Below are 25,880 nucleotides of genomic sequence, written 5' to 3' on the forward strand. Positions count from 1 at the left end.
CTACTTCTAGTCTCTCTCTACAGCTCAGTGACCCAGAGATTATATTCCAGTATCAGAAGGTCTTCAGCCTTGCCAGACAAAGCGACTCGCTACTGCCACCTCTGGTGGTTCAACTTCCAGTCTAATAAAGAACTATCTGTGTTTGTCTCATACTCCAGCCTAGCCGGTGACCCCTCTCAGGATCTCCTCCTGGGGGCGCTGTCATCTGCCATCGGCCCAGGGATTCACCAATTCTACTAGTGTCACTCCTTACACTATAGAGTGGTTTTTCATCTGCCACTCTATAGGAGCCAACCGCTACAGACCATTAGCTCCGCCTACAGAATATTATAAATTGCTAGCTCCTCCCCTTGGAGGAGCAGTATTGAACAGGAGCCCCTCCCCATAGGTGGAGTCATCTCCTTTGCGACCAAGGGTCCACAATGCCACAAACACAATAGATTGCTAACTCCATGGACATGGCTCAGCTCGCTGCCCTGCAGGCCATCCCTGGCCTAGCCCAGCGGATCACGGAACAACAAAAGTCTTTGGAGAGCCTAGCTACTGCCTTCAATCAGTTACACGCTCAACTGAACTCTTCAGCTTCTCCTGTGAAGGAATTGCTGTCACCAGTGGTAACCCTCAAGACCACTGTACCTTTATCTACATTTACCCGTTTTACGGGCGAAGCCAAGATGTTCAGAGGGTTTGTTAATCAATGCAGCATGCATTTCTCATTACAGCCTACCCTCTTTCCCACTGAAGCTTCAAAGACTACTTACATCCTGTCGTTCCTAGAAGGACGAGCCCTGGCCTGGGCTTCACCGCTATGGGAACGTGAAGATCCTGTCCTGAATGACCTATCAGGACCCGGCTCGCCAAACCATCGCTGGATCTGCCTTGCTCAACCTTCAGCAAGGTAACAAGCCACTTACAGACTTTGCTATTGAATTTAAGACTCTAGCATCCGAACTGCATTGGGACACTGGATGTTTACGTGCCATATTCATGGAGGGTCTGAACTCTCGCATAAAGGACGAATTAGTGGCTTGTGATTTGCCTGATACCCTTGAGTCCCTGATGGAAGTGGCAGGGAGAACTGACCGCCATATTCGCGATTGTACTCAGGAGGCTAAGAGTCCAAGAAAGTCTACAGTGGGGGCCAACTGTCCTAAACCTGTGCCTGTTGCTTCAAACTTACCGTCTGTACCCCTAGAGGAGGAAGAGCCTATGCAACTAGGCTGCAGCCATTTGACCTCTAAGGTGAGACGTTATTGCAAGCGCATGGGGTTGGGTATGTACTGTGGCCAATCGGGTCACGCCGTCCAAACCTGTCCCATTTGTCCGGGAAACTGACGGGCCTGGGATCTGCAGGACTTCTCCTGGGCCTCACCTTTCCTACTCCTCCATTATCATTACCAGTATCTCTGCTTTTTGGAGGTCTCGAATTTCAGACTCTTGCTCTCATTGACTCCGGTGCCGGAGGTAATTTTATTCTGAAATGTTTGGTTGAAAATCTACGGATTCCTACCACACCAATAGCTAAGCCCTTGCTATTGTCATCCATCTATGGAGAACCACTTCCTGGGGAAGTTTCACTGATCACCCAGGCCATCGGCCTGAACACTGGAGATCTACACTCAGAATCCATTTCCTTCTTAGTATTGGAAAAGGCCATGCATCCGGTGGTATTGGGGCTGTTGTGGCTTCAAGACCATATGCCACAATTTAATTGGCCTACCTTGGATCTGTCCCGGTGGGGACCTGACTATCATGGCCAGTGTCTTGCTGAAGTTTCACCGCTCATCTGCATGCCTGCTACCCCATCATTACTTGACTTACCTTCACAATACGCCTCCTTTCAGGATGTTTTCTCAAAGCAAGCAGCTGATGTTCTTCCGCCACACAGAGAGTTCAACTGTGCCATAAATCTGAAGCCAAATTCAGAACCTCCCAAAGGAAGAGTCTACCCTCTTTCAGTAGCTGAGACTAAAGCTATGTCTACCTACATACAAGAAAATCTACAAAAGGGATTTTTCAGACCTTCCAAATCACCTGCTGGTGCAGGCTTCTTTTTTGTTGGGAAAAAGGATGGCACCTTACACCCCTGCATCGACTACAGGGGTCTGAATGAAATCACCATCAAGGACAGGTACCCCCTGCCCTTAATATCAGAATTGTTTGACAGGCTCCAAGGAGCCAAAATATTCTCCAAATTACACTTAAAAGGAGCTTACAACTTGGTGCATTTTCGAGAAGGAGACGAATGGAAGACTGCTTTTAACACCCATGATGGACACTTTGAATACCTCATCTAGCCCTTCGGTTTAAGTAACGCACCTGCAGACTTTCAAAATATGATGAACGACATCTTACGGGACTTACTGTATCAATGCATAGTAGTATATCTCTATGATATACTGATCTTTTCTCAAGATCTGCAAAGTCATCAGGAGGATGTTTAAAAAGTCCTAAGACGTTTGCGTGAGTACCACCTTTACGCTAAGCTTGAGAAATGTAAGAACATAAGAACATGCCATACTGGGTCAGACCAAGGGTCCATCAAGCCCAGCATCCTGTTTCCAACAGTGGCCAATCCAGGCCATAAGAACCTGGCAAGTACCCCAAAACTAAGTCAACTTAATTAATAGCAGGTAATGGACTTCTCCTCCAAGAACTTATCCAATCCTTTTTTAAACACAGCTATACTAACTGCACTAACCACATCCTCTGGCAACAAATTCCAGAGTTTAATTGTGCGTTGAGTGAAAAAGAACTTTCTCCGATTAGTTTTAAATGTGCCCCATGCTAACTTCATGGAGTGCCCCCTAGTCTTTCTACTATCCGAAAGAGTAAATAACCGATTTACATCTACTCGTTCTAGACCTCTCATGATTTTAAACACCTCTATCATATCCCCCCTCAGTCGTCTCTTCTCCAAGCTGAAAAGTCCTAACCTCTTTAGTCTTTCCTCATAGGGGAGTTGTTCCATTCCCCTTATCATTTTGGTAGCCCTTCTCTGTACCTTCTCCATCGCAATTATATCTTTTTTGAGATGCGGCGACCAGAATTGTACACAGTATTCAAGGTGCAGTCTCACCATGGAGCGATACAGAGGCATTATGACATTTACCGTCTTATTCTCCATTCCCTTGTCGTATTTCTTTCCAGATCATTTATAAATATATTGAAAAGTAAGGGTCCCAATACAGATCCCTGAGGCACTCCACTGTCCACTCCCTTCCACTGAGAAAATTGTCCATTTAATCCTACTCTCTGTTTCCTGTCTTTTAGCCAGTTTGCAATCCACAAAAGGACATCGCCACCTATCCCATGACTTTTTACTTTTCCTAGAAGTCTCTCATGAGGAACTTTGTCAAACGCCTTCTGAAAATCCAAGTATACTATATCTACCGGTTCACCTTTATCCACATGTTTATTAACTCCTTCAAAAAAGTGAAGCAGATTTGTGAGGCAAGACTTGCCCTGGGTAAAGCCATGCTGACTTTGTTCCACTAAACCATGTCTTTCTATATGTTCTGTGATTTTGATGTTTAGAACACTTTCCACTATTTTTCCTGGCACTGAAGCCAGGCTAACCGGTCTGTAGTTTCCCGGATCGCCCCTGGAGCCCTTTTTAAATATTGGGGTTACATTTGCTATCCTCCAGTCTTCAGATACAATGGATGATTTTAATGATAAGTTACAAATTTTTACTAATAGGTCTGAAATTTCATTTTTTAGTTCCTTCAGAACTCTGGGGTGTATACCATCCGGTCCGGGTGATTTACTACTCTTCAGTTTGTCAATCAGGCCTACCACATCTTCTAGGTTCACCGTGATTTGATTAGGTCCATCTGAATCATTACCCATGAAAACCTTCTCCATTACGGGTACCTCCCCAACATCTTCTTCAGTAAACACCAAAGAAAAGAAATCATTTAATCTCTCCGTGATGGCCTTATCTTCTCTAAGTGCCCCTTTAACCCCTCGATCATCTAACGGTCCAACTGACTCCCTCACAGGCTTTCTGCTTCGGATATATTTAAAAAAGTTTTTACTGTGAGTTTTTGCCTCTACAGCCAACTTCTTTTCAAATTCTCTCTTAGCCTGTCTTATCAATGTCTTACATTTAACTTGCCAATGTTTATGCTTTATCCTATTTTCTTCTGTTGGATCCTTCTTCCAATTTTTGAATGAAGATCTTTTGGCTAAAATAGCTTCTTTCATCTCCCCTTTTAACCATGCCGGTAATCGTTTTGCCTTTCTTAATGTGTGGAATACATCTGGACTGTGCTTCTAGAATGGTATTTTATAACAATGACCATGCCTCTTGGACATTTTTTACTTTTGTAGCTGCTCCTTTCAGTTTTTTTCTAACAATTTTTCTCATTTTATCAAAGTTTCCCTTTTGAAAGTTTAGCACGAGAGCCTTGGATTTGCACACTGTTCCTCTTCCAGTCATTAAATCAAATTTGATCATATTATGATCACCATTGCCAAGCGGCCCCACCACCGTTACCTCTCTCACCAAGTCTTGTGCTCCACTGAGAATTAGATCTAAAATGTCTCCCTCTCTCGTCGGTTCCTGAACCAATTGCTCCATAAAGCTATCATTTTTTCCATCCAGGAACATTATCTCTCTAGCGTGACCCGATGATACATTTACCCAGTCAATATTGGGGTAATTGAAGTCTCCCATTATTACTGCACTACCAATTTGGTTAGCTTCCCTAATTTTTCTTAGCATTTCACTGTCCGTCTCACCATCTTGACCAGGTGGACGGTAGTATACCCCTATCACTATAGTCTTCCCCGACACACAAGGGATTTCTACCCATAAAGATTCAGTTTTGTATTTAGTCTCATGCAGGGTGTTGGACTCTATGCCATCCCGGACATAAAGCGCCACACCTCCTCCCAAGTGCTCCTCTCTGTCATTGTGATATAATTTGTACCCCGGTATAGCACTGTCCCATTGGTTATCCTCTTTCCACCTTGTCTCTGAGATGCCAATTAAGTCTATGTCATCATTCACTGCTATACATTCTAATTCTCCCATCTTACTTCTTAGACTTTTGGCATTAGCATACAAACATTTCAAAATTTGTTTTTTGTTTGTATTTTCATTCTGCTTTTTAATTTTTTAATATACTCCAGGAACGGCAAGGAAGTCTTTTCAAAGCTGCATTTCTCAAGCTTAGCGTATAAGCTGTGCTCTCTGAGAATTTGGAGCACCTGGTGAACATGCTGGCAGGTCATGGGAGTAGATCAGGACGTAATCGAGGTAGACGATCACACAGACGTTGATCAAATCCCATAGCACCTCGTTCATCAGGTGTTGGAAGACTGCTGGGGAGTTACAAAGGCCAAAGGGCATTACAAGGTATTCATAATGCCCATCTCGCGTATTGAACGCGGTCTTCCATTCGTCCCCAGGACGGATTCTAACTAAGTTGTAGGCCCCGCGTAGATCCAACTTAGTAAAGAGTCTTGTGCCTTGGAGCCGATCAAGTAGTTCGGGAATCAACGGGAGAGGGTAGCGGTCCCGTTTGGTAATTGCATTGAGCCCTCGGTATTCGATACAGGGCCTCAGGGAGCCATCTTTTTTGCTGACGAAAAAGAATCCCGCCCCGGCGGGCGACTTTGATGGGCGAATGAATCCTTTCGCCAAGTTCTCAGTGATGTACTCAGACATGGCCCGTGTCTTGGGCAGGGACAAGGGGTACACCCTACCCCGAGGTGGCATAGATCCGGGCAATAAGTCAATAGCGCAGTCATATGGACGATGCTGCGGAAGAATCTCTGCTTTAGTCTTCGAGAAGACATCCGTAAAGTCCTCGTATGGTGCTGGAGGTCCAAGAGCGGAGTGCAAAAGCAGAAGTGCTGGAGGCTTGGGAACCTTCATACAATGAGAGAGGCAATAGGGACTCCACTTAGTGATTTGCAGAGTATCCCACTGGATCACATTCGAGTGCTTTTGGAGCCATGGCAGCCCCAGCACCACGGGCTGGACAGCCTTTTCAAGAATCAGAAAGGCTATCGTGGATCGCCCGGTGCGGACTGTGATGGGAGCCATGGTGGTCAATATGCGACCTGGAAGGAGCGTTCCCTGAATGGAGGTAATCCGGAGTGGAACTTCTCGTCTCTGCGTAGGAATCTGTAGTTGAGAGACCAAGTCTTGCTGGATAAAATTACCTCCGGTTCCGGAATCCAGGAAGGCGAGGGTTTCCAAGGACCCTCCGGGAAATTCCAAGGTAATGGATATCATACTCTGAGGAGCTGTGGCACAACCTAGGAGGAGCTCCTCCCGACCTCCTAGGTTCTGGAGTTTTCCGCACGCTCCTGGCAACGTGCCAAGAAATGGCCTTTCTGACCACAGTAAAGGCACAAGCCCATCGAGCGGCAGCACTGTCTCTCCTCAAGGGAGAATGGGGCACGTCCCAGCTGCATGGGTTCAGAGGCAGAAACATCAGGATGGGCAGGCCTGGATGAAGGCAGCGGGTGTAAGGAACTGCAGGCAGGGCTGTGCTTTGTCGTGCGTAACTCTCGTGCTCGCTGTTGCAGGCGGCGATCGATGCGGGCAGCCATGTCAATGAAGGCATTAAGGTCTTCCGGGAGATCCTGGGTAGCAATCTCGTCCTTGATGTGCCCTGACAACCCCTCCAAGAAGATGGCTTTGAGGCTATCGTCCTGCCAACCTACTTCCTGAGCGAGAGTCCTGAAATCCATTGCATAGTCCGCCAAGGAACGGGATCCTTGGCGAAGCTGTAGCAACTTTGACGTGGCTGAGGCCTTGCGGGCGGGTTCGTCAAAGGCTTGGTGAACGTTTGTGACAAACTGCTGCAAGTCATCCAAGGAGGAGTCGTTAAGCTCCCACAAGGGGGAGGCCCACACCAGGGCCTTTCCATCGAGCAGGGAGAGAATGTACGCTACTTTGATGGAGTCCGTGGGAAACTGCCGGGGCAATAGCGAGAAGCACACGAAACACTGGTTCAAGAACCCACGGCAGATCCTAGCATCTCCAGCCTAGCGAGCAGGTGGCGGCAGCTGAGTCACGGGTGAGGCTGCATCCTCGGGTCTCGAACCCACAGCAAGCGAAGAACGGGTATAGTGGGCAACCATTCGGGCAGCCAATTGCCCAACGGATCCGGCCAGGACATCCAGGTATTGTTGTTGCTGTTGTAGCTGCAGAGCCAACCCAGGATGATCCTGGGATCCTGGTACCTCGGCCGAGTCCATGGCCTTGCAACCTGTTGTGAGTGAACTGTTTAGTGGACCCTTGGGCCGACCTGAGAGAGACTGGGGAGAGGTGTACTATAGTCTCTAATGAGTGACAGGTCAGGAGGCGGATACCAGGCAGGAGCTGGACGTGAGCTTCACCCTGGAAGCCGGTACTCCCCCGGGAGGAGCCCGTAGGAGCCCAGCCGCTGGGACTTAGGAGATCACGGAAGCTGGAGCAGGCAGGCAGGGATCAGGAGACAGGCAGGAACTGAAGCAGGCTAGGACTGAAGCAAGCAGGAACTGAAGCGGAACTGGCTACTGGAACCAGACAGGAACTGAAGCAGGACTGGCTACTGGAATCAAACAGGAGCTGAAGCAGGACTGGCTACTGGATCCAGACAGGAACTGAAGCAGGACTGGCTACTGGAACCAGGCTGGAACTGAAGCAGAACAGGTTACAGCAAGCAAGCCAGACAGAAGCAAGACTTGGGCACGGAGTGAAACAAGTCTCAGGCAGGAACGGAGTCACTAACGCAATAGCACACTCCGGGGCACGGAGCAACAGAGAACCGCAAGGAACCCCGCTGCAAGGCAAAGTCCTGGGCTCCGCGGTGGCCTTACATAGGCCGCAGCGTCTGACGTCGTGGATAGGGCGGAGCTTCCAGTGGCGGGAAACGGCCTTCATAAGTGTGGATTGCACACGTCCGTGCGCCTAGGGAGAAGGCGTCCAGGCAGGGCTTCTTGGCGGCGTCCCCCCGGCGGGGATGCCGCGAAACAGGCCGCAGACCCTCGGAGACGGGCCGGGACCAAGGAGGTAAGGGCCTAGTCGCGGCTGCCGTGACTGGGACCGCAACATAAGCTTTTTAATTACAAGCACCAAAAATTAATACAAAGAAACTTGTGGAAGATGTAATACTTAGGAACTAGATACCAAATAACTAGCATCACACAAGTACAATATAATATGGGGGACAATAAGGAAACACTTACAAGGAAATTCCAATAAACACCGGAGAGAGGAGGGTACAATGTTTTATGGTCCTAAATTAAATGCTAGTGAGGGGCTCCATTTATCTCAGATTTATCCACCAAAAAGGTCTCAAGGTGGGCTGGGTCAGAAAATATAATTTTTTTACCTTGAAAAATTACAAAGCATCTACAGGGAAATTTCAAATAAAACGTTGCACCAATTGCTAGGATGTTTCTTCTTCAAGGTCAGGAAATGTCTCCTCCGGGCCTGAGAAGGTTTGGAGACATCAGTAAAAATGTTAATTTTCTGTCCACAAAAAAGCACATCTTTGTTTTTAAAGAATTTCTCAAAGACCAATTCCTTATCTTTTTCTAAGGAAAATGAAACAAACAAGGTAGCTCTTGTATTAATAATATCTATAGAGTCTTCTAAAAAGGTAGAAATACCAATACTATTCTCATTACCCCTGCCATCTCTTCTACTGGGATAGTTAGTTGTGGCAATGAAATTAACCTACTCACATGAGCATCCATGGGGCCTGTATTCCCATGGTAAGCGGGAGAAGAAGTAACAACCTTAGCCTTCCTCTTCTTACCCATAACTTCAATCAGGTAAAGAGGAATCAAACTCTCCCAGCCAAGCAGCCAAAGAAAGACGAAGCTGCATGTGTGGCTTAGGCGGTGCACTGGCGGTGATGGTGCGCTGCTCTGCCACAAGATTTAAAGCCTGCGATCCCCTGAAGACGACATCAGCAGCTTGACCTCTCACCGGCCAGGACCCAGGATAGAACGCTGAGACGATTCAAGAAAAAGTCTAAAACTGGGAACTCACAATGGGAAGAAGTACCAGGGACACCTCTTTCCTCCACTAGATCCCTCGAGTAACGCTGCTCCACCATGGGATTTAAAGTCCGTGGTCCCCTGAAGATGACGTCAGCAGCTCGACCTCTCACCGGCCAGGACCCAGGATGGAACACTTAGACAACTCAAGAAAAAGTCCAAAACTGGGCACTCACAATGGGATGAAGCTCCAGGGCCTCCTCTCTCCTCCACCAGGTCCCCCTGTAATGAGCTAGTTTTGGATGTATCCACAGCCACTCTTTTTTCTGAAACTATATGGTCTAAATAATTACTTTTTTTGCATTGTAATTTGCATTTTGCAGGCTTAAGTTTTAAGCAGCTATCAGCTAATATTTGCAAGACCTGGTCCAAATGTATCAGATGACTTTCAAAGCCTTTTGTGAAGACTAATATATTGTCCAGGTACAGCAATAGGATACTGAAAACATAATCATTCAATATTAGCTGTATCAAGTGTTGAAATGTAGCCGGAGCATTACTAAGGCCAAATGGCATTCCCGTCCATTCAAAAAAGCCAAATGGGGCTAATAACTGCAATTTTAACATGATCTTGAGCATCCATCACCATTTGGAAGTACCCTGAAGTCAGATCCAAGGATGAAAACCAGGCCGCTTGACTCATGGTGTCTAATGCTTCATCAGTTCGCGGTAACGGGTAGGCATCCTTTACTGTGATGCTGTTCAATTTTCAGTAATCGCAACAAAATCATATTGTCCCTTCCTTTTTCCTGATAACTACTGCTGGAGATGCCCATGGACTATTACTTTGTTGGAGAATTCTTTGGGCTTCCAAGTCCCAGACATGTCTTTTAAATTCGTCAAACCCATGCGGTGATGCTCTCTGATATTTCTGCTTAATGTGGGAATGATCTTCAGTTTTAGTCATGTGTTTGATTACATCTGTAAATCCTATGGGCTTCGTAAAAGGGGCGGGAGGGGGCGTGTCTGGGGACGTGGCGGCAGGCCGGGGGCGTGTCCTGGGGGCATGTCCGGGGGTTAGGGGGTGGTCTGGGGCGGGTCCAGGGTGTGGCGATGGTTCGGGGGCAGGCCGGGAGGGCGGTCCCGAATCCCCCGGAACTGCGGCCTGTGCCGGGGGATGCCGAGGCGGCGCGCGCAGGTTACGCCTGCTACAAGCAGGCGTAACTTGCACAACAAAAGGTAGGGGGGGATTTAGGTAGGGCTGGGGGGTGGGTTAGATAGGGGAAGGGAGGGGAAGGTGGGGGGTCACTGAAGGAAAGTTCCCTACGAGGCTGCTCCGATTTCGGAGCGGCCTCGGAGGGAACGGAGGCAGGCTGTGTGGCTTGGCGCGCGCAGGCTGCCGATTTTGCACAGCCTTGCGCGCGCCGACCCCGGCGTACTTTTGTTCGCGTCGGTTGCGCGAACAAAAGTACGCACGCGCGTACTTTTTTAAGATCTACCTCAGCATTTGTATCACTTACAGAAAATACCTTTATGTGTTTTGACAATAGTTCTTGTAATGCCATAATTTGTGTTTATTTAATAAGGATATTAATCTCCAGACAGTAGCTATCATTCTTGCAAGCCACCCCCATGTCTCTTCTCTAGGGATGTGAATCATTTTTTGAGGATTTAAAATATCGTCCGATATATTTTAAATCGTCAAAAATCATTAGAGCCGCGATACAATAACAATTCCTCCGATTTATCGTCAAAAAATCGTAAATCGGGGGAAGGGGGAGGGGAAGGGGGAGGACGGGAAAACCGGCACACTAAAACAACCCTAAAACCCACCCTGACCCTTTAAAATAAATCCCCCACCCTCCCGAACCCCCCCAAAATGCCTTAAATTACCTGGGGTCCAGAGGAAGGGTCCCGGTGTGATCTTTTACTCTCGGACCTCCGTGCGTTGTAGAAATGGCGCCGGCGCTACCTTTGACCTGTCATATGACAGGTCAAAGGTAGCGCCAGCGCCATTTTGTTTTTTTGTCCCCCGACGTCAGGAGCGTAGGAGATCCCTCCCGGACCCCCGCTGGACCCCCAGGGACTTTTGGCCAGCTTGGGGGGGCCTCCTGACCCCCACAAGACTTGCCAAAAGTCCAGCGGGGGACCGGAATGATCTCCTACCGCGAATCGTTTTTCCGTACGGAAAAACGATTCGACTGCAGGAGGTCGTTCCGGACCCCCGCTGGCCCCCCAGGGACTTTTGGCCAGCTTGGGGGGCCTCCTGACCCCCACAAGACTTGCCAAAAGTCCAGCGGGGGTCTGGAACGATCTCCTACCGCAAATCGTTTTTCCGTACGGAAACAATTCGCCGACGCCATTTTGCGCAAAATGGCGCCGGCCGTACGGCAACACGATTCGACTGCAGGAGGTCGTTCTGGACCCCCGCTGGACTTTTGGCAAGTCTTGTGGGGGTCAGGAGGCCCCCCCAAGCTGGCCAAAAGTCCCTGGGGGTCCAGCAGGGGTCCGGGAGCGATCTCCTACGCTCGTGAATTCGGGGGACAGGAACCAAAATGGTGCCGGTGCTACCTTTGCCCTGTCATATGACAGGGCAAAGGTAGCGCCAGCACCATTTCTATCAACGCACCCGTGGACCGAGAGTGGAAGATCACACCAGGACCCTCCACTGGACCCCAGGTAATTTAAGACATTTTGGGGGGGTTCGGGAGGGTGGGGGATTTATTTTAAAGGGTCGGGGTGGGTTTTAGGGTTGTTTTAGTGTGCCGGTTTTCCCGCCCTCCCCCGATTTACGATTTACATGATATTTAAAAAAACAAAACTGCGTCGATTCGATTCCCTCCCCCCCCCCAGCCAAAATCGATCGTTAAGACGATCGATCACACGATTCACATCTCTAGTTATTACTGTTATGTTACAATGGGATTGCAGTATAGAGTTTGAGTGTCTTTTTTTTGCAGGGTTTTGTGTTAGTTCACAATGTGCCTGGCAGTGGAAGGTGTTTGTACTGCTGTTACTGTGAGGTAACACCAGAATTTGAAAATATCTTTTACTATGATGAGCTGTAAGGGAAACATCCAAGCTCCATTGTTTGGGGGAATTTCAGTGGATGCACAGAATTAGAGAACTGGAGGTGCAGGATTTATATTGACATTCTGTCCCTTTCTGTATATTCCAGACTTCACTCTCCTAGCCATATAGAATTAGTTGAATGAGGCTATCAAATAATTTTATAGTAGTTTTGCTAAAAAGTGTGAAACTGACCGGCTTTTTTAAATTATGCAGAAGACTCTTTGGACTTTTTTATTAACACTTTTTTTTAACCAATTTTAAAGCAGGATCCATGCTATAGAGGTGGGTGTGATGAAGAAATGTCATTTTGGCTTCCCCCCCCCCCCCCCCAAAAAAAAAAATTCTTCTGTCTAGAGATGCCACTTATTTTCTGTGACCTTAAGTATTAGTACAAGAAGGATTAATGGGGGGATGCTGGAGATGAACAGAAATGCATTAGCCCCCGGACGCCGGAGACCCTTGGTGCGCCACTGGGTGCGAACCATATGGGGCCGCAAGTGGTGGCAAAGAGGAGTGGAGGTTTGGTGTGCCGCGAGCAGTGTCCAACCTACTCGCGACCCAGAAAACCACACAGTCGGTAGGTATGATCGAGAACGATGTAGGAGTTGGGGCCAAGACCGGGGGGGGGGGGGGGCACAAGGGAGAAAGCTCGCCTAGGGTGCCTAATCCCCTTGCACTGGCCCTGCCGCCCAGGCTGCAGACCTAACCTGCAAAGGGAGCCTGCAGCCTGGGTGTCCCTCCAGGAGGAATTTAGCTGGCAAGCCTCTTACCCGTGTGAGATTGAAGATCTCAAGAAGAGATAATAATAATGTTGGTCAATTATGTACATTTTGTATTTCAAAATTGAATAGAGTATGTATGCATACAGTAGTAGTTATAAGTTATAAGTACAATACTAATAATTTAAAATAAATATATTTGAGAAGAACTGTAATAGTAGTAGTGTACCACGCTTACACTACAGTAACTAGACTACAAAAGAAAGAAAGTTATCTGTGGTATTAATATTTATATTTATCATTTTGAAATAGTGGTATTTGGGATTTTGAATGCCACATTGAAAGATAGCTAAGTAAAATAGTGTTTTTTTTTATTACTGACATTTCTATGTTGCATAAAAAAATAACCTAGTAGGTCAAGGCAAAACTTGGACATGTTATTTGTAATTAAATTAATCAATGTTATTTTCTTTTTCCTTTATCTCTCTAATTCTCAGGTCGTCACCTTCGATTTCACAAGGGTGAGTGCCTCCAGGAGGTCCCCCGTACCCTGTCCCGTCCCTTGCCTGGTAGGTTGTTTTCAGAATACTACACAAGTACACAAATATTATTCAATTAATTGTAATGGAATTTGTGTTTAATAATTTTTGTTTATTATAAATTATTATTATAACAGTGAATGAATGCTTGGGTCTGATCTCATTCCTGTTTTTTAAATTGTAACTGTTGTTCTCTGAATTTTGAACTGTCTTCTACAGAACCACACAGAAGCGGGGACGAGGCGGGGCTTCCTGGGCCCAGCAGCAGCTGTCACCAGCAGAGGAGGATGGAGCCAACAGCCGCAGCCAATGGGCCAGGTAATATTATCAGATAAATGAGCCCTGACCGATGTGCCGCAAATGTGAATGGGTGGGGGGAGGGGGGAGGTGAGAGTGAGGGAAGGGAGTTTCAGTGAGAGGCAGTGGGAGAAAGAGGCTGAGTGAGGAAGAAGAAGTGTAGAAGAGTGCCATGTCCCAAAACGAACCAAAACTTTTTTTTTTAATGTAGCCCGTTTTCACGGGCTTAACAGCTTATATTATATATATATATATATATATATATATATATATATATATACTTTCTACTTACTGGCCCTGTGGCCCATATATATATATATATATATATATATATATATATATATATATATGGGCCACAGGGCCAGTAAGTAGAAAGTACTAAGAAAGTAGTAGTAGTATACTAGTATATCTGTCTGAGGCTGAAAAACAAAATAATTTTTTGTGATCAGTTATAGAGGCTGGGATAGATGTATTATAATATTATCACTTGTCATGGACCCTGCCCGCAGGTCCCCCCGCGACAAGGCCCTGCTCACCTTGCTTCACCTGACGCGGCTGGTGCCGCCGATGTCGGGTCTTCTGGTGTGGCTGGAGCCGCAGACTGAAGTTCCTCCCGCGGCCTGGAGACCGCCCCTGGTAGCAGTCTTCACCGCGGCCAGTGCCGCGGACTTTTCAGCATCCCATGCGGCATGGAGCTGCCACTGACGTCATCACATCCTCTGGGGCTGGAGGCCGCAAGCCCCGGGCTAGAGTAGCGGCTGGAGACATCCCCGAGGCCTCCTGCAGCAGCTGGAGCTGCTGCCGTCTTCAAGGCCAGCCTTCCAGGCCAGCCCTGCGTCTGTGACGTCGACGCTGTGCAGGCCGCTGTCCACGGTCCTGCACAGCCAGGTTCCTGCTTCCTTCCTTAGGTGCCGGCGCGCGCCTCTCTACAGGATTTAAAGGGTCAGACACAGGAAGTGTGCTGGCCCCACCTAAGATTGGACTTCCTGCTCCAGCCCTATATAGGGCTGCTCCGTCACTTCAGTCTTCGCCTTGCATCGGAGTTACTTCACTCTGGAGGCTCCTGCCTGCCAGAGCTCCGTCAGGTCTTCTTCGTGGAGCTCCTCTTCGTTTCATCTCGTTATGTCAAGTTATGTTCGTGTTTGAGGTCCCCATCCAGGTGTCCTGATGTCTCGTCTTGATCTTCTGCTTCCTGATGTCCCAAGTTCCTTGGTGTCCTGCCCTTCTTGGTGTTTGCTTCAGTGCTCCTGAGCCTTCTGGTACCAGTCAGGCTGTGCTCTCTCGGATGACGTCTTTCCCGAGCATGGAGTAGCCTACAGGTGGAATTTGTTTCTGTGCTCCTAAGCTGTCATGTCTTGCCAGCCTTTGCCGAGCTCCAGATGACTTATGGCTCCGTCGTTGAAGTTCTGCCTCTGCTGGATTCTTCCCTGTGCTCGTCCCGTTCTCAGCGTGGTCCGTGACCAGCCTCCTCGGGCTGTGTAGGGCATGCAGTGGGACAGGGTGGTCCACGACCAGTCCCGTGGGTAGACTCTGTAGGGCGCCCTGAGTGACAGTGCCAATGTCCTTCCGCCCAGCTTCTCGTCTCGTCTTTGTCAAGTTCCTCATCTCGTCCTGGATGCCGTTGCATCAGTCTTGGTATTATGTCAACATCTTGCTCCTGATGTCGTCGCATCGACCCTGGTCTGGGATGGCGTTGCATCGACCATTTGTCCGTGATGTCTTCGCATCAGCCTTGGTGTCATGTCTTCAGCTACCTTGGTGTCATGTCCTGTGCCAGCCCTCGTCTCTGATGCCGTCCGCATCAGCCTTGGTGTCATGTCTTCGTCTGCGATGCCGTTGCATCGACCCTGGTATTATGTCTTCGTGTCAAGGCCCGTCTGCCCTCGACCTCAGGCCAGGCCTGCCGCTCCATGCCGATCTAAGCAGCAGGTTTGAAAGGGCTCGGAATGGTCGGAGGTCCATTCACATTCCAACATCATCTTGTTGTTGGCCTTGGGAGCTTGCAGGCCTGGCAGAGGGTCAGACCGTCAGCCATGCTGGAACACGCTGTCAACCCTCGGTCCGGTCCTGGATCCGTCTGGGGTCGGGCTGAGGCCCAAGGGCACACAAAACATCCCGTCACGTAACAGAATGCAAGGCCTTTTGAGGCCGCTGCACGACAATCAATATCTAATTATCTAGACTGAGATATCCCTCCACTCTCCCCCTTTCTCCCTTTCCGCTGTTATAGACTCATTTTCCTAAACCCTATAATTTAGTAAAGTAAGGATTAGATTTTAAATATAAACTTGCTGGTGTGCGTCCAATATTTGATTATTTATTTCACATATATATTGTTGAAACTTGTAAATGTGTCTCATGTTGAATTTTTTTACATTTCTTTATAGGGCAAGAAGTGGCAGCAGTGGCAGTGCCAGCAGCAGTGCTAGCAGTAGTGCCAGCAGCAAAAGAGCCAGCCAGGCCCAGCACAAGTTCTGCTCTACTCCCTGCAGGATCTCCTCCTAGCTGTCCATGCACTGCACAGTTTGCCAAGCTGGAGGAGATCCTGCAGAGAGTAGAGCAGTTCAAGGCTCATTTGGTGAATATGGAGAGGAGGATGGCAGCCCTGGAGGAGTCCTTTCCTCCTCACGAGGCATCTCTTGAAGATGAGGCATCACGTGAGGAGGAGATGTCTGTGCCCTCTACTCCAGAGCAGGATCCTCCTCCCGGGTTGCCATCCTCCTCTCCACCTGACCCTGACTGGGGCTAAAACTCCTATTTTTTTTTATTGTTCTAATGTTGTAAATGTATTATATTTATTATTTAATTTTATATTTCTATTCTATATAAACTTTGTTTAAAAAAATTTGTTTTTTTAAATTTTAGAAATATTAGTGGAGTCAGAATTGTTCAAATAATGTCTCTGTGACAACTGCCCAGTGCCCAGTGTGTTTGATTACGTTCATAGATTTCTTTCTGTATTTATATTTATGCCATACTATTTAAACAAGTTATTGAACACATTCTTTATTATTACTAAACTAAGTAGTATGGTACTAAATTTACAGAGAGAAGATATGTACGTATTATATTTATAATATATATAATCCAACAAATTTCAGTGTTCTTTGTGGCACTCAGTCATACACATTCAGAAACAAACATTCAGTCTGGTTGAATTAGCACAAGTTGTTCACTTGTGAGCAGTAGCGCCAACGTCAAGGCTTCAACTATGGCTACTGACATTCACACATCTTTCAAACAGGCCAATGCAATATTGTGCACTGCACTCAAGCTATTGCAACGGGTACACTGCATGATCAAGGCAGCCATTTAAAGCAGCAAATGTGATGTTTGTGATATTAAAGTAGGAGTAAGAGAAAGCAGAATCATAAAAAAAAATCCTTCAGATGACAGAAATATATACACAACTACTCGGGGCTAGGTTTTTCTTTTTCTAATATTTGTTTTTTACTATTTCTGAAGATCTTCGTTTGCACTAACTTTATTGCATTGGCTATGAAATTCTTTCATACTTCATTCACACAATTATTTTGTTTTGGAAAATACTATAGACTCTGGAGAAAAGGAGGCAGAGGAAGGAACCCAGCTGGGTCCGGCCTCGGAGGTGGACGCTGGGGGAAGCAGAGGAAGGAACCCAGCTGGGTCCGGCCTCGGAGGTGGACGCTGGTGGAAAGGAGGCAGAGGAAAGAACCCGGCTGGGTCCGGACTTGGAGGTGGACGCTGGGGGAGAGGAGGCAGAGGAAGGAACCCGGCTGGGTCCGGCCTCGGAGGTGGACGCTGGTGGAAAGGAGGCAGAAGAAGGAACCCAGCTGGGTCCAGCCTTGGAGGTGGATGCTGGGGGAGGCAGAGGAAGGAACCCGGCTGGGTCCGGCCTCGGAGGTGGACGCTGGAGGAGGCAGAGGAAGGAACCCGGCTGGGTCCGGCCTCGGAGGTGGACGCTGGTGGAAAGGAGGCAGAGGAAAGAACCCGGCTGGGTCCGGACTTGGAGGTGAACGCTGGGGGAAAGGAGGCAGAGGAAAGAACCCGGCTGGGTCCGGACTTGGAGGTGGACGCTGGTGGAAAGGAGACAGAAGGAAGGAACCTGGCTGGGTCTGGCCTCGGAGGTGGACATTGGTGGAAAAGAGGCAGAGGAAGGAACTCGGCTGGATCCAGCCTCGGAGGTGGATGCTGGGGGAGGCAGAGGAAGGAACCCAGCTGGGTCCGGCCTCAGAGGTGGGTGAGAGAGAGCGTGGCAGTGAGAAACCTGTGTGCGTGTTGTGTCTCTCTGTGGGCGAGAGAGAGCGTGGCAGTGAGAAGCCTGTGTGCGTGTTGTGTCTGTGGGTGAGAGAGAGTGTGGCAGTGAGAAGCCTGTATGGTGTTGTGTCTGTGGGCGAGAGATGGGGATGCAGCAGGACAGGGCTTTTCAGTCAATCACCAGCTGCAGCTAATACTGATTGATTGATAATATAAATACAAATCTACTAAAACACTACTGCTGCACTGGACAGAAAGCACTGATGTGACTGGTGCCTACCTAGGCTTGAATAATGCTGCAGTGCTGCTAATTGATTCTGCTAAATGTAGTAGCCAGTAGCCACTAGCCAGACAGTGACCCTAGGCTAGTAGCCTAGCTAGCTAGGAGTAGCAGCTAGCTAAGCTAGCTATCTATGCTAGTAGCACTATAGCTAGGAGCTTCCCCTTAACAAGAAAAACTGATATTATTTATATTTAATATTATTTAGTATCAATCACCACCTAGTAATTAATTATTCATTCACTGATATAAATCAATAAAAAATTGAGTAGGTTAATATAATATATCTAGTAGATTGACTAAAGAGCTAATGTTTCTCCTCTCCTCACACCAAACAAAAGCAACACACAAGCAGAGAAACCCTTATTATATAGCTTAGCTAGTGAGTAAAAGTAGGAGGGAAAATAAACGTATTGGCCAATTCAAAAATACACTTACCAATTACCATATGTATCTCATATAAAAGGAAGCAGGATTGGAAAATTAGAAGTGTGTGCATCATGCATATCTAATTCCAGGATCCCTTTTCTAAAATGCACAGGGATTGGCAAATTCAAAACATGCACTATAATTTCATGTGCCAGTGCCTGGTAACAAAAATAATAAACAAACAAGTTCTAGTCACATGACTGATCACATTACTTTTTGTCAAGCTACCACCCATTCCCATTTCCCATCCCACATATATAAAACCATCACGTCAGTGGGAACCTTGGTACATGAATAATAACAAGACAGCCAATAGGAATACATATTCGTCCCTAAATTGCCCAAAAAGTGTCAAATTAGTATCATTTTCTGTTAGTGCACGCTAACAGTGGTTAACGCGCACTATTGGAGACATAGTGCGTACCAACTCCCGTTAGTGCACACTAAGACGATAAACGAGTTTTCCATGAAAATTCGGGGGAATTTCTTTTGTTTCAGTGTTTTCAATGATAGATGATGATTTAATAAATATAGTACGATATTTTAAATCATCAGAAAAACGATTCACATCGCTACTCAATAATCCTTCCCATTGCGGGATGTAGTTGACAGTTACAGGACCGTTGAATCCATTCCTGCCACTGCTTCTATTTGCAGCACCAGCTTCTGAAAACCAGCACAGACATTGAGAGCAAGGGAGGCGGTGGCAGTTCAGTGTGGTGGGGACAGTGAGTGTTAGTGCAAGCACTCTTTAACATCCCCGCGGTATGCACTGTTGGCTGTGTTCTGCTAGGGTAGAATGAGTGAAGCTGGAGGGGTGTGCTGGAAAAAGATAAGTGAGGTTCGAAGGTGGAGAACTGGGGGAGGGGATGTAGATGAGATACTGAGAAAGAGAAACAGACAGGAGAACATAGAGAGGGACTGAAAGGGGACAATGGAGAACTGTGGTTCACTGAGGTGAGAAGGTAGAAGGTAGAGGGCTTCAATGCGGTTGACAGCCAGAGAGATGGGAGAGGCAAGCAAAACACTGAGAGTGAGAGAAACTGAGAGGGAAGAGAAGAGGTGGGAGGCTGGGTGATGGAGGTGAGAGATTGAGAAGAAAGATAGAAAGGTATGAAACAAACACAAGACATTGTCAAGATTACTCATAAATATGCCATGCTGTGGCTCACATTCTGAATTTTGAGAAGGTGGTCCGATAATGGGGAAGAAATGCAACTTATGACATTTCTATCTTTAGTAATTTGATAGAATATAAACATAGTCAAGACCCATATATGTGAAGCATATGATGTCATATCTATGAGTAATTTCCATGCTATTGTATGTAAATGTTTCTGTAGTTAGGGTACCCCATACTTTATTAACCCAATCATTTACACTTGGGGGAAGTTTAACTTTTCTTCCATTTTTATCCTCTTGCTCTTCTGATGGCTGATAAGAAAGGCATAATTGATTTGTATTCTAAGAGATACATTTTATTGGGAATTCTCCATGAGCTAATTTTTCAAAAGCCATTTACCTGGGTATATTGGCCTGTTTGTAAATTGTCCTCCTTTATCCAGCTAGAAGTAGGCGCAGGCTTGCATGATGCACATACTTTTATCTGGGTTAAAATGAATCAAGAGCTGGAGCATGAGGAAGTAGCGTGTTTACATCAGGGGAGTAAAACAATTCGTCTACAAACGATTTCTCCCCCCTCCCCAGCTATCCACCAAATGCAAATAATTTACCGCTAGCTTGTGGCTTCCAAAACGTGTCCCAGTGACCTGTGCAGACAGTCACATGTTCAGGCTATCCACAATGAATATACATGAGATGGGATTGCATTCATCAGAGACCCAGAATCCGCAAACATATCTCATGCATGTTCATTGTGCATAGCCTGAACATGTGATTGGCTGCAGGAGTCACAGGAACAAGTTTGGGAGGCCCCAAGCTAGCTAATTGTCAAAGGGCAAATGGAAAATTTATCTTTTAAAATTATCTACAAAATATGTGCAGCAAAAGTACCCACATTCTCTGTAACAATGTGGGCTATTTGAAAATTGCCTCCTATGTAATTTTTGCAATAATCAAATAAGAATAATTTACTTAATTTATTGGTTTTTACCGATTAGTGGTCTGAATATCCAGGTAAGTACTACTCTGTCCTCTGTCAGTCTGTTTTTTTAAATTATAGGGTATACAAAAATAAAGTTGAAATAATTTTGTGGACGAAACCTCTATCAGTTAAGACCTCCATAAGCTCATATTTAAAAATGTTTTGCAGTGATAGTCTTCTGTTAAAGGGGGAAATAAAAGTACAGTGCCTGATGCCAAAACTTGTTTATGTAAATGGACTAAAATGATAATCAAATTCCATGTTAATAAAAGTGAAAGGCTTTTTAGTACAGCACAGTATGTATTAGTGAAACTAATCTTGTATTAATCACTTGCATTTACCGACCACCTGATGCTGGTATACAAGCTTTTATTTCTTTTCTAAGTACCACAGGAAGCTTTAGAGGGGGAAGGAAATTAATTATTCTGAGAACTATGAATATAAGCTATTCATGCAGCATGCTAAGACTAGGATAATAATTTATTCCTATTCACATGACACACACAAAATTGTATACTGAATTATTGAGCTACGGCAAAATTGGATGATGACATATTTCTAAAAATACATTTATCTAATCAAGAATTTTGCATAATATCTTCTTCAGTTTTGTGTCACCATGTCATGGAACAATATTATTTACAGTAAGAACATGTACTGTTACTGGGTCACAGAACTCTGTTTTTTCATGAACAATGGACTTTTGATCACTTGTTTGAACCATATAATGGCTTATGTACTAAAACACAAGATAAAAATTATTTTTGCTTGAATTGTATTACCTCATAGAAGGGAGTTTGTAGGTTGGGCCATGGCATGCAGAAGGCCAAGAATCTTCAAGGATGAGGGTATCTAATATGTATTGTGGGAATGCGTATGCTTAATTCGAGAGAGGGGTGTTTGGAGATTGGTTGTTTGGCATTGGCAGGCTTTAGGGGGTGAGGGAGAGGAAAATGCCCCTTGCTAACTAACTTTTTTCTCTTGGGGCTGGTTAGCAGGTAGGATTTTGAGATAGTAGTAGCCACATTTAAGCCTTAGCATGAGCAGTAAAAATCTAGAGGAGTAGCCTAGTGGTTAGAGCAGTGGGCTACAAACAAAGAAACCAGGGCTCAGACCCCACTGTCAGTTTCTGGGGCCAATATTAAAAAAAGGCCAGATTGACAAACTAAAGAGTAGTAAATTGCCTGGACAGGATGGTATACACCCCGGGGTTCTGAAAGAACTAAAAAATGAAATGTCAGACCTATTAATAACAATTTGTAACCTATCATTAAAATCATCCATTGTACCTGAAGACTAGAGGGTGGCTAATGTAACCCTGATATTGAAAAAGGGCTCCAGGGGCGATCTGGGATACTACAGACCAATGAGCTTGACTTCAGTGCTGGGAAAAATTATGGAAACTGTTATAAAGAATAAAATACAGAACATTTAGATAGACATGGTTTAATGGGACACAGCAAGCATGGATTTACCCAAGGGAAGTCTTACCTCACAAATCTACATTTTACGAAGGGGTGAATAAACATGTGGACAAAGGTGAACTGGTAGATGAGATGTAGTGTATTTGGATTTTCAGAAGGCATTTGACAAAGTCCCTCATGAGAGGCTTCTAAGAAAATGAAAAAGCCATGGGATAGGAGGCAATATCCTTTTGTGGATTGCAAACTGGTTAAAAGGAAACAGAGAGTAGGATTAAATGGTCTGTTTTCACAGTAGAAAAAGGTAAACAGTGCAGTGCCTCAGGGATCTGTACTAGGACCGGTGCTTTTTAATATGTTTATAAATGATCTGGAATGGGGCACGATGAGTGAGGTGCTTAAATTTGCGGATGATACAAAATTATACAGAGTAGTTAAATCTCAAGGGGAATGTGATAAATTGCAGGAGGACCTTGTGAGACTGGAATATTGAGCGTTCAAATAGAAGATGAAATTTAATGTGGAGAAGTGCAAGGTGATGCATATAGGGAAAAATAACCCTTGCTGTGGTTACATGATGTTAGGTTCCAAATTAGGAGTTAGTGTTACCACGCAGGAAAGAGATCTAGGCATCATAGTGGATAATACATTGAAATCTTTGGTTCAGTGTGCTGTGAGGTTAAAAAAGCAAACAGAATGTTAGGAATTTTAAGGAAGGGAATGATGAATAAAATGGTGGATGTCGTAATGCCAATGTATTGTTCCATGGTGAGGCCTCACCTTCAATACTGTGTGCAATTCTGGTCGCCGCATCACAAAAAAGATATAGTTGCACTGGAGAAAGTGAAGATCGCCCTTCTCTGTACCTTCTCCATCGCAACTATATCTTTTTTGAGATGTGGCAACCAGAATTGTACATGGTATTCAAGGTGCGGTCTCACCTTGGAGCGATACAGAGGCATTATGACAAATTCTTTCTCTCCCTAAAAGATGTCGATTGAGTGCACTTCAAATTGTATATAGCTCTTACTCACAGTTAGTAGTTATTTCTTTCTGATCCTCAATGGGGATCCCTTTTGGGAGGGAATTTGGATGTACTGCTGCTTCACAGGTCAGCTGATCGGTAGGAAGAGAGGCAGAAAACACTTCCCTCCAGATCTTCAAAAATAACTTCTTCTAGTTCCCAAAAAAGGACATAATATCAGAGTTGTCCCCTGCAATGGGTCACCACCACTTCAGGACCAGGTCTTCCCCAGCACTAGGCATCCCAGGCAGAGGGTTTCCCATGCCCTGGATCCAGGAAAGGCCCCAGTTGTCCAGTAAGGCTCCTACTAACTAAAACTCCAAAAATCCAAAATATTCCCAGAACAACCATTCTGCACCTTGGAAGAATAGTACAGCAGTGAAGCCTTTGACTACCCTGAAGGATTCCAGGCAGGATGGAACCTAGGCCATCAGATAGGCCAAAAATATAACTAAGGCCAAATCTCCAAACTTCTGCCTGAACTGCAAACTTAGACTTCCCCCAGAGCCCTTTGCAGAGCTCTTCTATAAAACCTCTGGATGGGACATCCATTCCATCACCCTCAAGGGGAGGGACTGAGCACAAATGGATCCTCCCCTAATTATCTCTCTTTCCAACTGCACTAACACACTTTCCCAGGGGCTTACTGATAACCCAGAAAGGTGCCTGGGTTATACTCTCTCCCTCTTAGGTTTCATTCTGGGAACAACTCTTCCACAGATTTTATATGAAAAGCACCAATAATATTGCATTGCATATACTCACAAAGAAATTGATGTTAACACAATAATTATATAACACTGGAGAGCAGGGCATCCCAGTCTACCTTGCCTGGTACCAAGGCCCAGGTAGGCTCTACAACAGGAGTAGGAACTATCAAACTAGACTGCTGGCTTTTTTCTTCAAAGGAAAAGTTAGACAGGACAATTTAAAAAACATTTATCAGACATGATTTGAGAATGATAAAATGAAGTGAACTTGCCAGCCTTGCTACTGCTGGCTACAGAGGGTGCTGCCACCGTCCTGTAATGTATTGGATGCTCTCATCATCCAAGTTTCACCAGTGCACTGCACCCTCCACCTTCAATGGAAGGCAAATCCTTAACTTAGTTCTCTGGGAGGAGATCAGATCTCTCTTAGCCTCAGCTTACATCTTTCCATGGTCAGATATGGGAGTCATCCCTGCCAGGACCTAGGGAGAGACATGATAGTTCATTTGTTTTTGTTTGGGTTTTTTTTCCTGGTCACTTCTTTCTTTGGCATCTTTCTGAAACAGAATGTTAGCTCACCAGATGGGCAGTTGGCATCCAACCTACAAAGGAAATATTGTTTTACATGGCAAGTTACAAATAAATTGAAGGACACCCCTATGAGGAAAGGCTAAAGAGGTTACGGCTGTTCAGCTTGGAGATAAGACAGCTGAAGGGGGATATGACAGAGATTTAAAAAATCATGAGAGGACTGGAACGGGTAAGTGTGAATTGATTATTTATTCTTTCGGATAATAGAAGGACTAGAGGACACTCCATGAATAGCAAGTAGCACATTTAAAACTAATCAGACCTCTCAGCAGGGATCCAAGATGGCGTCAGTGCAGTAGGTTGTGTGAGAACCAGCTCCCGACATTTCGTGAATTTCCTCGAAATTCCTCGAAATTTCCTCGAATTTCCGCATACAAAGAGGAAGGGCAGGGTCAGGGTAGAGACCCCGACAGCCCCGGCCCTTGCACCCTCACAACCACTGATCGGAAGTTTCTTCTCGCCGACTAACGTGAGTTCCCCGGGAGAAGTGCCCGATGTCGGCGTTGGTGTAGAGCAAACTCTGACGCTTCAGGGCCTTAACATCTCTTTAAGCCCCGGGGCTCCCTTGAAGCCCTTACCTCCTTCATTCGCTCAAAATCCGGATTCGGACCTTGGAGCACAACCACAGATGTCGGAGCTTCGCGACCCCATCGGGGGGAACCCGAGAGAAGTGGAAGCGGATATGAAGCTTGGGGAAGGGGGAACCCCCCAGACTTCGACACCGGAGGAGTCTAAGGACCGGGCGGCAGCCTCGAGTGAGAGGCAGGAACGCCGCCTGAAGGAAACAGTGAGTCAAAAAATTTCAAGCGATATGCATAGGCCTATAACACTGGAAAATATCTGGGCTGTCCTATTGGAATTAAAAGGATCAGTTGAGAACTTGAATACTACAATATTAGAAACACAGAATCGTATTTCCCAAATTGATCCTGTTGTGACTGAGCAGAAAGAAAAGCTGCAATGTTTGGAAAATCGGGTAACACAAATAGAAAAAGTTCAAGTTAGCTTGATACGCGGCGAAACGGCAAATGCACGAAAAATTGAATTACTGGAAAACCAAGCCAGATATAACTTGAGAGTTCTCAACTTCCCTAGTGTGAAGTTAATATCGTCTTATGAACTATATAAAAAATATTTAATGGAAGTGTTGATGCTAACGTCTGAGGAGATACCAGCAATTGCAAAGATTTTCCTTGTAATGCAAGGGAAATCAGAAAGTGAACTTCAAGATAAAAGTAGTGCACAGCAACAACAGGAATTAAATGATATTACAGCTTTTTTAGAACAAAGCATGATGGAACAAATTGAACATCATGGGACTCTCTGTGTAAAGTTTGTAAATGCTATAGATAGGGACAAGATTTTGAAATTGTCCCTTAGAAATAGGAGCAAGTTATTCCTGGGTCAAAAATTATGGACATACCCTGATATAACAAAATCTACACAATTACGTAGGAAGAAATTTCTTCAACTGAGCCAAGAGGCAAAAAACCTCGGGGCACAGAT

This window comes from Rhinatrema bivittatum, chromosome 3 (assembly GCF_901001135.1).
Source record: "Rhinatrema bivittatum chromosome 3, aRhiBiv1.1, whole genome shotgun sequence".
Lineage (NCBI taxonomy): Eukaryota > Metazoa > Chordata > Amphibia > Gymnophiona > Rhinatrematidae > Rhinatrema > Rhinatrema bivittatum.